This window comes from Myotis davidii, unplaced genomic scaffold (assembly GCF_000327345.1).
Source record: "Myotis davidii unplaced genomic scaffold, ASM32734v1 scaffold448, whole genome shotgun sequence".
In the NCBI taxonomy this organism is placed as follows: Eukaryota; Metazoa; Chordata; class Mammalia; order Chiroptera; family Vespertilionidae; genus Myotis; species Myotis davidii.
In genome coordinates, this window is record NW_006383009.1 from 3,170,831 (window position 1) to 3,182,879 (window position 12,049).

Genomic DNA, 12,049 nt, shown 5'->3' on the forward strand with positions numbered 1-12,049 from the left:
GATGGATTTGCCTTCCATTTCTGTTATTTTATTTTTTTTATATACTTTATTGATTTTTTACAGAGAGGAAGGGATAAGGATAGAGAGTTAGAAACATCGATGAGAGAGAAACATCGATCAGCTGCCTCCTGCACACTACCTACTGGGGATGTACCTACAACCAAGGCACATGCCCTTGACCGGAATCGAACCTGGGACCCTTGAGTCCGCAGGCCAACGCTCTATTCACTGAGCCAAAGCAGCTAGGGCAGTCTCTTGGATATTTTATTCTCTCATCTACCTATCATTTATTACTCTCTCACCTAATGCAAAGCACTTAGTTTGGGGAGATAATACAAGGACAGGTCAAGTTCTGCATCTGGCCCCAGAACTCATAGCTATCCAGCAGGATCACAGATATGCCCCTAACAGACATACCCTAAGAGTCCTGACAATCACACAGGGCCTCCACACCTCCAACCATTACGTGCTCCCAACCCAGAGAAGCAGTGAGTGGCCATGCAGGGCCACAAGCTGGGCTGCCTTACCAACACCCCCTTTTTCCATGCAGTAGTAGACACAACCTAGAACCACCCTCTCCAGAATCCAGCTCACATCACCTTTACTCAAATTCAGTACCGTTGAAATCAAAGGCCCACAATCTAGGGGCTCTGTATCACTCAGTCGTCACCTCTCAGATGTGTTCCTGCCCACCCTCCCTCTCTCTCAGGGCACCCTATATTATCTCTCCACGTGGCCTTAGATACCCAAGGACAGGAACGGGCCATCTCACCCATCACTGGACCCCAGAAGCACAGAACAGCTTAAGCAGGAAGGCTACCCCAGTTATTGAATAAACAGATGACCTGCCCCCAGCCAGTTTGGCTTAGTGGATAGAGCATCGGCCTGCGGACTGAAGGGTCCCGGGTTTGATTCTGGTCAAGGGCACATGCCTGGATTGCGGGCTCAATCCCCAGTGTAGGGCATGCAGGAGGCAGCTGATCAGTGATTCTCTCTCATCATTGATGTTTCTATCTCTCGCTCCCTCTCCCTTCCTCTCTGAAATCAATAAAAATATATTAAAAAACACAAAAACACACAGATGACCTGTCCTCATCCCCTGGTATCCAATTAATCCCCACTCAATCTACCTACACAGTGTCTCCAGCACCTGTTCCTATTTTTATTCCTCGCCAGACAAATTCAAGACTGTATTAGCTCATGCCTGCCTTTTATCAATGCCCTTTTTTCCTGACTGGCTTCCCTGGCCCATTCAAGTTGACAGTCTTCTCTCCAGAAACCTGTCAGGACTTTCCATGCTTTTAGGATGAAGTGTAAACAGCTTTCCATTTAAGATCAACAATAATCAGAACAACCTGCATTCTGCAACTTTCTTTCCGACTAGACTTTCTATAAATCTGGTGTCTGGAAGAGTGATCTGCCAACTTTACCCTTCCATGAACTGTCTAGTCCAGTGTCATGCACCTTCTCCATAAGAGCAGTAAATCCCTTAGGTCCATGGTCGGCAAACTGCGGCTCGCGAGCCACATGCAGCTCTTTGGCCCCTTGAGTGTGGCTCTTCCTAAGCCTTAGGCTTACCCTAATTAAGTTCATAACAATGTACCTACCTATATAGTTTAAGTTTAAAAAATTTGGCTCTCAAAAGAAATTTCAATCGTTGTACTGTTGATATTTGGCTGTTGACTAATGAGTTTGCTGACCACTGCCCTAGGTCCAAGAAAATCCTATGTCTTCTCAGAAAAGTGGGGGTGGGAGGAGATGATGGATGGGTCAGGGAACAGACACAGATCAGATGTCCATTTGTCTCACATCATGCATGGCATGTAACACATATGGTATTTGCACGACACAATGGAGTAAAACAAGGCTACTCACAGGCTCAGGGACTGGGGCCACTTGGCTTCAAGGATATTTCTGCACCACTCCCATCCCAGCCTACAGACTAAGAAGCTCTGAATTAGAGAATCCCACTACCAGCAACACATCTGCTCTGGTAATTTCACCATGTAGTGATGAGAAGCCAGCACTGCATTTCACTCCATGGGGTACTGACCAAAGTAGCTTATGCTCTAAATGTCAACAGTTAACTTTCTTTTTCTTTTTTTTTTTTTTGGAAAGAGAGGGAAAAGGAGAAACATTGATTTATTCCCCTTATTTATGCATTCACTGGTTGATTCTTGTATGTAACCTAAGCTGGGACAGATCCCGGAACCTTGTTTGTATCAGGACCACAATCCAACCAACTGAGCTACTGGGCCAGGGCTTTAACTTTTTAAAATTACTTAAAAAAACAACAGTGGTTCACAGACTCAGCAGGCTGGTTAAACAAAACAAAGTTACCCTAATTTTTCTAAGCAATCTGTTTCCTTTTCCCTTCTGTAATTAACCAAGGCAACAAAATGAACAAGCTCCTGCCATCTCAAACTTCACAGAAGTTGAGTGCGAGTCTCTGAGCTGTTCATCCAATGCCGAGTTCCTACCCCAGGTAATGACCTGTTTACTTCTGTTGCCTTTTGTGGCAGGGTCACTTAATATTATCTCTGGAAAGTAACAGGAACCCCTTCCACACTCCCTGAGGGGGTGAGCAGGTGCATGATGGCTCCAGCAACAGGAAAGGCCTTCCATTCAATCCTGAGCTGAGATCCTGACTCACCAACGGGCCTCCTGGAAACTCTAGCCATCCCTCCAAACAAAACAAAACATTTTCAACCCCTCTAATCAGTCCTGTTGACAGGGTTTAAAGACCACTCCAGCAGCCAGAACAGACTCCCATAGATATAAAGGATATACAGCAAATAATCTTCCTGAAAACACTTTCTAGCAGGGAGGTTGCACTGTTCTAGAATCAGCCAGTATCCTTTGCAGAGCAACAAAGCCCTCTCTCCTGCTTTTAAGGATTTTGAAATGGCCACCAGCATATCACCTGAAGGATGATATCCAAGTAACTGCCATTATTTTTTTTTTAATAGACAGGAAAAGCAGTTTTATGCTCTTAAAATGGAAAGCCATGACCTAGTCAATTCCAAAAAAAAGCAGCCAAGTTCTTCCTCCCTGTGTCCCATCCCCTCCTCACACTATGAGGACCTGGGCTCAAAAAGGAAACCTGCCAATGGACCTACACAAATAAAGGGAAGAGGATCCTAAAACAAAACTAACCAATCCATGAAGAAAAGATGACAGGTCAGACCAGGGCAGCTTCAGGAGGGAACAGAGAACTATCTATGCTCCCCTCCCTTCTGCAAGTCATCAGGGGAAAGGCCACTTCTCTCGAGAACCTCAGTTTCCAGGGTGTGTATCAAGGACTCCCCCACTCATCTTGAATGAAGTCTGTGTGCTGCATGATGGGCACACAGCATAACTGCACACAGAAGCAAGCTAGTCAAGGTGAATCCTAAAGTTGTTACTGCCCAAGGACCAAAAATAGTTACATTTCTAACAGCCTTCCTGACAAATACAAATTGGCAGTAAGGCCACAATTACATTTCAACCCAGATCCAGTACATTAGTATCTTTACCCAAGAAAACTTCAAAAGCAGGCCAGGCAACTCCTTACCACTTGACACCCGACGCTCTCCACCTCCTCCCCAAAATTCAGCATCTAGAACTGTCACTTGGGTTAGAAAGAAGGGGGCGGGGGAAAACACACACACCTCAACAGTAACAGGAACTATAAAGGTTTGGGGAGACAGATGACCATGACCCACAAACTGCTGAGGTCAGTCAGTTCAAACAAAAGTGTTAAGGAAAACACTAATCAAACCCTAGAATCTCCCAGGGTTCCAGTGGGTATAGGTCTAGAGCATCATCCTGATATGCCAAGATTGTGGGTTCAATCCTCAGTCAGGGCACATTTAAGAATCAACCAATTAATGCATAACTAAGTGGAACAAATCAATGTTTCTCTCTCTAATCAATTTTTTTTAATGTTTAAAAAGAATGTGTTGAGTAGAGTTTAACGCCACGGACTCAAGGTCTCATTGCACAGAACAATTAGAACTGAAGGAAATGTTGTTATGCTGAATTATATGCAAGTTTAAGACCATGAGGTTTTTCACATTACTTTGAGATAATATGACAACTTTTTATTTATTCTTTTTTTAAAAAAAAAATACATTTTGTTGATTTTTTACAGAGAGGAAGGGAGAGGGATAGAGAGTTAGAAACATCGATGAGAGAGAAACATCAACCAGCCACCTCCTGCACACCCCGCACTGGGGATGCACCGCCAACCAAGGTACATGCCCTTGACTGGAATTGAACCCGGGACCCTTCAGTCCACAGGCCGATGCTCTATCCACTGAGCCAAACCGGTCAGGGCTATTCTTTTTTAAATATATATTTTATTGATTTTTTACAGAGAGGAAGGGAGAGGGATAGAGAGTTAGAATCATCAATGAAAGAGAAACATTGATCAGTTGCCCCCTGCACACCCCCTACTGGGGATGTGCCCGCAACCAAGGTACATGCCCTTGACCGGAATCGAACCTGGGCCCCTTCAATCCGCAGGCCGACACTCCATCCACTGAGCCAAACCGGCTAGGGCATATGACAACTTTTTAGATAAGACCTCCTTGCAATGAGCTTCCAACACCTCCAAATTGTTAGGTTGTTAGGACTTTTTTATGAAGAAAATCTAGCTCCTCAAATCTGTTTCATTGTGCATAACTGAGGTGTGGTCACTGAGTAGTTGTCACTTGGGAAGAGAAGGATTTTGTCTCAGAGGTGAATGGAGAAGGGCTTTGGATATCCCCGACTACTTACCCTCATAGTCTTCCTATGAGGTGGTAGACACAGTCCCCATCTGAGGTCAGATGGCCAGGAGGCCCGCCCAAGGCTGAAGAGTGGTAAGCTGTAGTTAGTGACAAATCTGTTCATTCCCCAAGCCAGCTAGAGAGCCCGACAGGATGCAGGCAGGAACCTCCCATTTGCCACTGCATACACCATCAGGCAACCCATTTCCCATCCCTGATGAGAATCCACTCAGGGATAAAGCCAGAGATGTAGGGGCCCCTCTTGGTTCTCAAAGGCAAGACCCCATGACAGATATGCCCGGCAAACATCTTCCCATGTCACAGATGGAGGAGCTGTCTCTGAAAGTCCGAAGTGGGGTTCAGCAAGCACAGAGCCATGAAAGGACTGCCTCCTTTCCCCTGGGAAAGCTCCACAAACCCAGCAATTCTGTATATCTCTAGGGAAGCGCTGAGGCTAGCAGGAAAAACATGCAAAGTCTGAAATCAGAAAGGCTGGAGACAAGTCCCAGCTATAAAATAACAAGATGACACTGGCAATGTCACCCTCTGTAGGGGACTATGCCTTCTTCCATCTTGAAGGTGGACAGGCTGTGGCTCCAAGGGGTACACAGCAGACAGTGACAGTTTGTCCCACGAGTTTGAAGATGCTCCATATGAGAGAAACAGAGTGGTCCTTAATGCTTTTGTGTTCTCTTCCTCATCTGTTCTAGTCATAATGATACACTTACTAAACTCCAATTTCTTGAGCAGGTGCACACACGAGGCACTATGCTAAGCCCTTCCATTTATTAGCTCACTCCCAACTCGGCCATTCAAGGTAGGCAATACCACCCCCTTTTTTGAAATGGGAGAGGACAAGGTTCAGCAAGGTCACATCACTAAGAAGTGGCTGAGCGAAGCTCACACCCAACCTCTCTGAGGCAAAGCCAGGGCTAGCCTAGTATGCTGCTACAGGGACTTGCTGCCTGGGAAGAGGCCCAAAGCCTCACCTGGCAAACAGCAGGCAGCACTGTTCATGAGAGGTATCCCTGGCACCAGGACCTGGTTGGCCACTGTATTACAAGCAGTACTTTTTTCTTTTTCTTTTTTATCCTCACCTGATGATATTTTTCCATTGATTTTCAGAGTAGAAGAGAGGGAAAGACAGAGAAATACTGCTGTGAGCAAAACACATCAATTGGTTGCCTCCTGCACCCACCCCCGAACAAGGCCTGGGTTGGGGAGGAGCTGTCCCGACCTGCGGGACAACAACGACCTGCGGGACAACAACGAGGGAACCAAGAGACACCCTAGGAGAATGAGGCAAGCAAGGGACACGAAAGAATGGAGGCAAGACAGGATTTTGATCAAGCCTCAAATTTTATTCTTACAGCGGCAGAATATATACTGTTTTAGGGACGGGGGGTGGGTAAAGGGGGTCTATGGGCAGTAACCTATTACTAGAGATTTAGTAGACTCCGGATGGCTGTGCTTTTCAGCAGAGATGCGTGAATTAGCAGCCTTAGGATGGTTGTGTGCTTATCAGTGGAGATGTGTGATTGTCAGCGGAGATTTAGCAGTTGTGTACTTAGGGTGAGGGTAGGTTATCTTTTAACTCCTGGCCAATTTGCAAGACACAGGTGGTTTCTGGTAATTAGGAGTTTCCGAAGGAACCAGAAACTTATAGTTTTTAAGATGGCTTTGTCTAAGCCAATATTTCTAATGGCTCCCAACAAGGAGCCTGCAACCAAGGTACATGCCCTTGACCTGAATCAAACCCGGGACCCTTGGGTCCACAGGCCAATGCTCTATCCACTGAGCCAAACTGGCCACAGCAGTACTTTTTAAAGTGTGCTCAAAGGCATCACCCCATTTAGGCTAAATTAAGTTTGAAGGTTGAAGCAAAAGATCTGATCAGCAAAGCAGGTCAAGTGAAGACAGCTCTGGAGAGAGCTGCAGAAGTACCAGGAGAAGGATTCTTCAACCTCAAACAAGTGGAGACTTTCTCTCCAATCCAGTGCTTCCGACCCCTCCTGAACCCCAGCTACAGTTGCACTAAGTAGCCATAAAGTTCTACAACCTCAAACATTCCCCCAAACTCCTGCCTCAACTTGCTGGGAATCCCCTTTGGGGTACTGGCCACCCCCTGCCAGTTCCTTCTATCTCAGATGTTAGCTTTTCTGTATCTCAGATATCAAGTCTCCGTCCTTTCAGATAATCCCAAGAATTGGGTATCAGGAGAACAGGAAAGCAAGGTGCCTGACAAATTCACTTGTGAAACAGGGGTACCTTTATGAGGATGGAGAAAGTGGGTGCAGGGCACTGAGAAGCTGCAAGGATCCTTTTCCCCACTTTGAAGGATTCCCAGTCACTTCCAAAGGCTACCTGCAGATACTCTATTAGATTCCTTTGTCTTTTGAAAAACTAACCTACATTTTCATCAAAGAGGTTACAAATACAGTCTAGAAAGAGAGAAGGGCAATAAGCCCATGGTTTGACATTCCTCTTGACTGAAAAGTCCTGGATCGCCCAGCCAGCATGGCTCAGTGGTTCAGCGTTGACCTTTGAACCAGGAGGTCATAGTTCAATTCCTGGGCACATGCCAGGGTTGCAGCTCGATCCCCAGTGAGGGGTGTGCAGGAGGCAGCTGATCAATGATTCTCTCATCATTGATGTTTCTATTTCTCTCCCTCTCCCTTCCTCTCTGAAATCAATAAAAATCATATCCTATATAATAAAGCCTAATATGCAAATTGTCCCCTCTGGCGGGAGTTTGACCGCTCGCTATGACGTACACTGACCACCAGGGAACAGGGCGGAACATGGTGGGCGTGGGCGATGCGCTTCGACCTCACCAGCTACCTGGGGGCAGGGGTGACAGGGATGAAGGTGCAGTGAGAATGCAGGGTGTCTGCCAAGCTCACTCTCACTCCCCCAGCTACTCTCCACCTGGGAGGGCAGGGCTCGCCAAGGGAAGCCCCCACGCTCAGGTGCCAGGTGTCCACAAGGAGCCCACCCCACACCTATGCAGCCTCTTCCAGGCGAGCCAGGCCACAGCCACCAGGACCACAGAGGGTCAGGCTTCCCATGGGTTTGGGTTCGCACAGGAGCTGGTCACAGGAGCTGGTCGGTGTGTGAGGCCAGCCAGGAGAGAGCACGTTGCCCGCCTGGCTTCCATGCAGCGCCACTGGGCGGCCCAGAGGCCCACGGTGTCCAGCCACTCTCACCACATCTCCACGTGAGGACTCGTGCTCTGTGACTCAGGCAGAGGGGGACACACGGGGGCCCAAGTGCTGCCCTTCCACACCAGACGCTCGCGCTTCAATAGCTGGCCAGGCCTAGGGACCGCACCCATGCACGTATTTTGTGCACTGGGCCTCTAGTATACTTAAAAAAACAACAAAGAAAAAACCCTTGAATCACATTTGTCAGAACCCATGTGTGTGCAGGGTTGTTTCCAAGAACACTCACTACTTTCACCTCGCTGCCACCACTTCAGGTCCTCTGTCTTTTTAAATTTCTAGCTTCTCAACACTCTGCCTTCCTAATTCAAGTCAGAGATGTAGCTTTGCAGTTAGCACAAATAAATTTCATTAGCCCTGGCCAGCGTGACTCAGTGGTTTGAGAACTGGCCTGTGCATCAAAGTGTTGCTAGTTGGATTCCTGGTCAAAGGCATGCGCCCTGACCAGGGCCAAGTATTGAACTTGCAACCAAGGTATGTGTTGTTAGGAAGCATGTTAAGAAGCTAGAGATTCAATGTGTCTCTCTCACATTGATGTTTCTCTCTCACTTCTCTCCTCCCCTTCCTTTTTCCTCCACTCTCTCTGAAAATCAATAGAAAAAATATCCTCAGGTAAGGATTAACAAAAAATAAAATAAAATAAAATAAAATAAAGCCCTAGCTGGTTTGGTTCAGTAGATAGAGCATTGGCCTGTGAACTGGAGGGTCCCAGGTTCAATTCAGGACAAGGGCACGTGCCCAGTTTGTGGGCTCAATCCCCAGTGGAAAGTGTACAGAAGGCAGCCTATCAATGATTTTCTCTCATCACTGATGTTTCTACCTCTCTCTCACCCTCTCACTTCCTCCCTGAAATCAATAAAAATGTATTTTTAAATAAATAAATAAAATAAAAATAAGTACCATTACACCTCAAAGAATAGCAATCTAAGACCAGATGGTCTAACCTCCTAAAAAGAGTTCAGATAACTCAAGAGCATCCATTCTAACAATCAACCACATTAGCAGGCAACACAATTCTGTAAGCCTCAAACTATATCACTGCCAACTCGTTCTTCTGGTTCTGCTGCACTTCCCGACCCGATATAACAAGGAAATCCCAGAGATGCTCTATTACCCGGGATAACTTGCCTGTTTTATAATCTTCCTAGTTTTCTACAACGAGCATAAATTAACTCAATTACCAGGGAGAAAACCATCTATGGAAAATAGCCTTGGCCATTTCAATTGATGACACAGAAACACCTGAAGTCCAAGCAGGTATTTCTCCAGAAAAGCACTCGAGTTGCCTCTTTTAGAGGTTAGCACAAAGAAAATCCTTAACTTAATTCAGTGGCAAAGTCATTTACATTTTTGTTTCTGTTGAGAATTAATATATTCAAGACCCTGCAAGTCATTCTAAATTTTCTCCCAAGAAAAATGCCAACTTTCATAATGGTTTTGTTACCTTCCCACTCATGTCATTCAGGAGCATCCTTCAGTTGTCTGCTACTTAAGGCCCAATGAGGTCCTGGTTGTGAGACTCACCGTACCACATGGCCCTTCGGTCCCTCCTTATCCTCTTCAATGAGGTTTCACTAGTCTCAAGGTAAAGCCCAGACCCACTCAGCCCCAAGGCTGCCCATCCCATCTCCCTCACGTGTACGTGTGTGTGTATGTGTGTGTGTGTGTGTGTATATGTATGTGTCTCTCAAACTCTTTCTCTCTGCTTCAATCACACAATCTTCCTTCAGTCCCCCTGACAGAAATGCTCTCCCTTTTTCTCTTCACCTACTTATTAGCTCCTTCTTGTCCTGATTCCAGTTGAAAAAAGGACCCTTCGACTCTTGTTCACCAGATCATGGAGTCTTCTCCTTGGCCCTTGTAAGTTTCCCCACATTCATGAGATTAATTATGATTCCTCTCCCGCTAATCTCACCATAAACTCCACTAAGCAAGGATTCTTAGCACAGTGCTGGAAAAGAGTACACACTCCAATATTTATTGAATAAGTCAACCCAGAAATCACTACTTGCAATGCCAGAAATTCACAAAATGATGCAAAACAAGTGAGAGGAGCTAAATATATTATTTAAAATATATATATATATTTCTTTATTGATTTCAGAGAGGAAGGGAGAGGGAGAGAGAGACAGAAACATCAATGATGAGAGAGAATCATTGATTGGCTGCCTCCTGCATGCCCCCCACTGGGGATCGAGCCTGCAACCCAGGCACGTGCCGTTGGCTGGAATCGAACCTGGGACCCTTCAGTCCGAAGGCCGACACTCTATCCACTGAGCCAAAACCAGCTAGGGCTGAAAATTGTTTTATTACTCAAAAGATGTTCCTTATTTTTTCTTTTTAGATGTTCCTTATTCTAAAAAAAAAAGAAAAATTATAAAAAAATTTTTAAAAAGACTAACCCTAATCAAGAGATTTTGTTGTTGACTTTTTGGTACAAATCCTTACAGATTTCTACCAAGAGTAGTACTATTTCTTTCCTCACTATCAAAATATAAGAATGTAGGATCTCCCAACTGATACTGCATTAATAGAGATGACTTGACATTTAAAAAAATGATATCATCTGAGGGGAAATAATAATGCATCCAAATCAGTAATAAAGAAGCATCCATTCTCTATACAACAACCAAGATGAGAGACAGTCCTCTATAAAAACTAGCTTCAGAATCTTGGGGGGAAAATAAAGGATGAAAGATAAAGGACTGGGAGGGAGTAAGTGAGATGAGAGTCTAGCAAATCACTCTCAAAATTCTCATTCTAAACTGCTTCCTTTAGAAAAGGGCCACCTTTCCTGAGCTGGAAGCTGAGGAAGCGAATGCAAAGAGGTGGCTCTTCCGTTTAGCTCCTTAAAGACCAGCTGGTAACTGAGGACAAAGCATGACTAAAATGGTGTAACAAGTCATCCCATATCTCCAAGTAGGGGTGCACTGGAGCCTGGATAAGTAAATGAACTTGTGTTTTAGAAGCTCTCAGGAAATGCTCACACACTGGATTTGCAAATAAAACATTCCTGGGTTCTGGCGCCCCACACAGCAAGTTCAAGCCCAGCTCACTCAAGGGAGCTTCAGTTTCCTCAACTGTAGAGAGAGGACTATACTACCACCTCCTCATCAGATTGTTACGGGTACTGAATATGTCTGTACACTGACCTCAGCATACAGTAGGCACTCAAATCTGGGGGCTAGTGTTATCTATTAGCTCTTCCCCATAGCTTGCTGTCAGGTCTAACAAGCTACTGATCTTACCATATGAATCACACTAATACTGATCAGGTGCCAGCAAACATTATTTCACATAATCTAACTTAAAAGAAAATTTGTAACCGCTACCACAAGAAAGAAGAAAAAGAATATCAGCAAGACTGAAGCAAAAGCACAGAAGTCTGTCCATCGGTCAGGTTCTCTGTGCTGCCACAGCCAGAAGGTGTCACTGTGGGAAACAGACATACAGAAAGAGACTTAATAAGCACTGTGAACTCCAAGAAAACTTAAAGAACTAAAAGGGTGAGGAACAGAGAAAAAGGCTCAAGTGACTCACCAGGACTTTGATCTAAAGAATCCAAAGCTTTTAAGATAAGGATGAACTACATACCTAAAGACCTTGGGTCAGATACACAAAATCAAGCAATCCCTGAAAAATTACCAGGGTAGAGCAGAAACATGCACTCGAGGGTTGTCATTCAGTTATCTAAGGAGGGGTTCCCATTCATTTCTGGGTCCCTGTGTGCTCACACATCAAGTTACGCTCTAGGCTGAGGCCCTGCCCATAAGCCCTTCCTTGTTGAAGTGATCAATTCCGATTCTTGGCAATAATCCCTTTAAAAGGACAGCTGCTGCTGTCTAGTCACTGATGCAGACCCATTCCAGGTAGGGAAAAAAGGACTCAATACAACCACTGCCTAGAGATGGTGAGGCAAATTTAAAGAGTAGGGCCCGGTGAAAGGCTGAAGCAGAGAGGGGGAAGGATCCTGCAAGTCCCGGGGGTCAGGCAGGAAGGGCGAGAGCGGAGGGGGGGAGGGTTGAGGGCCAGCCCTGCAGGCGTGGGCGCGCGGGGACTCTTATTCTGACACGGGAT

General features: G+C 45.6%; 1 protein-coding gene across 8 annotated transcripts in view; it reads right to left on the reverse strand.

Moving 5' to 3' along the window:
• The window catches only part of GATAD2A (GATA zinc finger domain containing 2A), a 109,955-nt gene that overhangs the window by 81,349 nt on the left and 16,557 nt on the right, over positions 1-12,049 (reverse strand). Inside the window, exon 1 of one of the 8 annotated variants that reach the window (XM_015557735.1) lies at positions 5,924-5,946. The exons of the other annotated variants lie outside the window; for them this stretch is intronic. The gene's annotated coding sequence lies outside the window, so the exon portion shown is untranslated. Of the gene's footprint in view, positions 1-5,923; positions 5,947-12,049 lie in introns of those variants that run through there. 8 annotated transcript variants of the gene reach the window in all.